Genomic DNA, 5,000 nt, shown 5'->3' with positions numbered 1-5,000 from the left:
CTTGCAGGTCTGGAAGCTGTCCTTAAACGTCCGCAYATGGGGATCCCCAAACAGCCCGCAGAACAGGTAACCCGGCCGTGTGGGAGTGTGCGTGTGAGAGTGAGGGTGTGCATGAGRGTGTGGGTGAGTGTACTGGGTACGGCTGTGGTAGTTGCAGGGCTCTGATTGTATCTCGGGGTGTGTGGAGGAGGTGGGCCCGTCACGGGAGCAGTTTCTCTGGGTCATGAGGTCTGAGATGCCCAGGACGGCAGAGTGGAAGACCAGGTTGCCCCTGCAGGACTTGGCTGTCCTCTGGGTGCAGGCGCTGTAGGACCTCAGAGCCTTACAGAACTCTACGTCAAAGCCATCCAGCGCTGGGGTCAGGTGAGACGTCAGGGACACAAAGTCTGTGGTGCACTTCTGGATACGACACTGAGGGGTGGCCACCTGGCAATGACCTGGAGAAACACACACATACTAATAYTCAGTACTATGGTACAACTACAATAGTATTACAGTTCTATTATTACAGCACTAATACAGTACCCGTGGCCCTGGCGGGGCCGCGATACATATAGGACATCAATGTTCATTCATGGTACCAAAGACCGATAGAGAACACGTGGTGCAGATGGAATGTGTGCCAGACCAAGGCTGTCATAGAATCTCATAGTCATGGGGTTTTGGCTTTGGCATGACATACATCTTTAGGAAAGCTCTCGCATTCATTCACACACACACACCCAACACACACACACACACACACACACACAACACACACACACACACACCACACACACAACCACACCACACACACACACACCACACACACACCACACACACAACACCACACACACACACACACACACACACACACACACAACACACACACACACACACACACACACACACACACAGGTCAGGTCGGTTAGGAGCTTTGATCTCTATGGCCCATATAAACACAACGCTACTTGGCCTGTTATATTAAACCAGTAAAAGCTGAGAGGAAAGAACAGGCTGGCGGGTGTGGTGTGTGTGTTGTGTGTGTGTGTGTGCGCGTGTTGCGTGTGCTGTTGTTGTGCCTGTTGTGTGTGTGTGTGTGTGTGTGTGTGTGTGTGTGTGTGTGTGTGTGCGCGCGTGTGTACAGTAACACTGCTTTATGACTTTTAGAAACCAGAACAAAGAGCAGTGCTGAGAGACTCAAATAGAGACTTGCAGACATTCCCACAGAGCCAGAGATAAGGCTGAGACACAGAGTGGAAGACTAACAGAACACACACATCCACACTGTTAGATCCTCCATGCTGTCTGATGAAGCTTGTCCTTCTCCAGACTATCATGGCCCCGTGTTCATGGTATGGTCTCTTTGTTTGTTGTTGTTGAAAGAAGTTTGATATCTTGGTCAGGGGTGATATGACGGCCGCCCGCTGCTTTGAACCGTTGGTTGTCCTGGTGTGTCTGAGCTATAAAAGAGGAATGATCTCGAAGTTCTTCAGAGGTCTCAGTGTCAGCCTGACCGAGAGAAGCGAGAGAGAAGAGGAGAGAACTGGAAGAGAGAAGAGGAGGAGAGAAGGAGAGGAGAGAGAAGAGGAGAGGAGGAGAGAGAGAAGASGGGGYGAGAGAGAGAAGAGGAAGAGAGGAMGAGAGAAGAAGAAGAGAGGAGTAGAGAAGAGGAGGAAAGAGAGAGAGAGAAGAGGAGGAGAGGCCAGGCCTAATGTATCAGCCACAGTGAGCTCCTATTAGATTAGACCAGAGGCTCTCTAATGTAGAAACAAACACACACACACACACTAATAACTATCTCTGAAAGGATCCTGGCTCTGCTTCCACTGCCAACAACCCACACTGTCAGAGCTCATCTGATTATGGCATGATTTACTAACAGACACCAGCACACACACAGCCACATGAACACACACACAGCATAGGTCTATTCAGACACAGGTCACACAGAACTAATGCTAACAATAGGCCTAGTTCCCCTGGTGTATACAGAGATAAAGCAAACACATCCATAGTTTTCTTGGTGTGAATGCACTGAACCATATGATGAAGGGATAAGAAAGGAGAAGAGGAATGTTTGCAGAATGCCAACCCTCTCTCACTCTCGCTCTCAGGGCTGTGTGGTGAGAGGGTTGTGTGTCAGTACCTGATCCTACCAGGTGGGGGCAGTATTGTGGTGGGTATTAGAGGGAGGGTACACAATATAACACTCCACTCACACGCTGGGTTAGAATGTCCCTCCAGTGTGTTAAATACTGACACTAGTCCTCAGCTAACACACAGCCACAAACACACACACCTCTGAAAGCCTAGACCCAGAGCCTTAGAACTAACCCAAATCCTCATCATGAGTGGATCCAACTCTATTTTTACAGTATGACTGATGATTCAATTAGTACTCCAGGTGGAGTGTGTCTACGTACAGTTGGTAGGTATCTCTGTGTCGATCAATCTCCACCTTCCCCATCTCAAACAGATTTTTACTGAAATAAGGAAATCAAATAACAGCTGGATGCCACACACACGCACGCACACACACACGCAAACACACACACACACACACACACACACACACACACACACACACACACAGACACACACATCCACACAATGCAAACATTATCGTCTGACCCTTCCAGGCTTCCCAAATGGACAAATGAGTTTTCTACATCCCAGTGTTTACAGAATGACACATTCAAACTGGACTCCTGGTGAGAAATCCCGGCTCAGTCTCACTCAGCCGTGTGTGGGCAGAGGCCAGACATAGCCCACCCCTCTCCCTGTCCAGGAGTCACTTCTCCTCCCAGCTACTGATCCGTGTTGTATATATTTTTTCAAACAATACAAAACATACACATACAAATGACAGCAGACAAACACAAACAAACATTAAGGACATCACCCTGCCCAGACCCACCTGCTCATACCCCCATCTCCAGCACCCACATCATTCTCTGCCACATGGTCACATGCAACATGCACCATGTCGTTTCTCTTCGTCGCCCACACACTTTCAACATTTAGATAATAAAGCATTTTGCCTTTCCATTGTGTTAACGATGGAGAATTGGTTGATTTCCAGTTTTAAAGTATACGCTTAAAAAAAAAAATGTTGTATTTACTTAAACACCATGGATCCGAGGCTCTCTCTCTCTCTCTCTCTCTCTCTCTCTCTCTCTCTCTCTCTCTCTCTCTCTCTCTCTCTCTCTCTCTCTCTCTCTCTCTCTCTCTCTCTCTCTCTCTTCACTCACTCACTCACTCACCACTCCACTCACTACATCACTCACTCACTCATCACTCACACACACACACACAGCGGAGAGAGTTACTCACAGATACAATGAGTGAACAACTAAACACATTCTCATTCTCAGGCTGAATCTGGAGAGTAAACCTCCACACCAAACACATACGTTCCAGGTCTTTCTGGTCACATGGTCTTTGTGCAGTGAGTCTAGTATGAACGTACTGATAACTGTAACTAAACCGTGGACAATACACAGCTGCTCTGGCCTCCGCTTCAGACACACTCCACTTCTGTTTCAGTCCCCTCACACGCACGCCACCAGTCCCCTAGCCACACACCACACACCACACACACACACACACACACACACACACACACACACACACACACACACACACACACACACACACACACCCACACACACACACACACACACACACACACACACAGGGCTGAATAACGGTACATTGTGGGGATGGCTGACGGTAATGACACTGCAATATAATATCAGGAGAGATAGCTGATGACTCCCCAGCTGGTCTGATGTGTCCGGTGGTGATGAGCACTATGAGAACACAGCTGTGGATCCTTGTTACCAGCTAGCTACACACACCACACCCTCAACACAATACACACAGACCAGCTAGCTACACACACCACACCCTCAACACAATAACACAGACCAGCTAGCTACACACACCACACCCTCAACACAATAACACACAGACCAGCTAGCTACACACACCACACCCTCAACACAATAAACACAGACCAGCTAGCTACACACACCACACCCTCACACAATAACACACAGACAGCTAGCTACACACACCACACCCTCAACACAATAACACACAGACCAGCTAGCTACAACCACCACACCCTCAACACAATAACACACAGACCAGCTAGCTACACACACCACACCCTCAACACAATAACACACAGACCAGCTAGCTACACCACCACACCCTCAACACAATAACACACAGACCAGCTAGCTACAACACCACACCCTCAACACAATAACACAGACCAGCTAGCTACCACACACCACACCTCAACACAATAACACAGACCAGCTAGCTACACACACCACACCCTCAACACAATTACACACAACCAGCTAGCTACACCACCACACCCTCAACACAATAACACACAGACAGCTAGCTAAAACACACACACCCTCAACACAAAACACACAGACCCATAGCTACACACACCACACCCTCAACACAATAACACACAGACCAGCTAGCTACACACACCACCTCAACACAAATAGAACACAGGACCAGCTTTACACAAACTCAACAAATAACAAAACCAGTTAGCTACAAACAACTCAAATGACACCAGAGCAGTAGCTAAAACGTACTGACACCTCCTGTCAAACCACCCAATAACACAGACAGTAGCTAACCCACACATACGACCGGACAGCTAATCTAATACCAACCAGGCAAGCTAGGTACACAAACTCAACAATACACCACCAGGAACAGCTAGCTCCACACACATAGCCGGCTCTCAAGTGCCCATCTGAAGGAACAATAGAAGACAGTCTCCCACACACACGGACACGTCTGAGCTGAAACGACCAATGGAGGATCTTCCACGACAAGACACAGAAACACAGACAGTATGCGCGCCGACCACTACCGGATCCTACATCATTGAGACACTCAAAAAACAACCTAACCTGCTCAACGTCTCATATCATCAGCGGCATCACTTCTGACCACTAGAGTACATACATGACGACGTC

At 48.3% G+C, this 5,000-nt stretch overlaps 1 pseudogene; it reads right to left on the bottom strand.

Moving 5' to 3' along the window:
- LOC111974341 (repulsive guidance molecule B-like) overlaps positions 1-5,000 on the bottom strand; it is a 14,372-nt pseudogene that overhangs the window by 2,837 nt on the left and 6,535 nt on the right.

The sequence above is a fragment of the Salvelinus sp. IW2-2015 genome, linkage group LG15 (assembly GCF_002910315.2).
Source record: "Salvelinus sp. IW2-2015 linkage group LG15, ASM291031v2, whole genome shotgun sequence".
Lineage (NCBI taxonomy): Eukaryota > Metazoa > Chordata > Actinopteri > Salmoniformes > Salmonidae > Salvelinus > Salvelinus sp. IW2-2015.
Note: the sequence above shows the minus strand (reverse complement) of the source record. Positions and strands in the feature narration are given on the sequence as shown.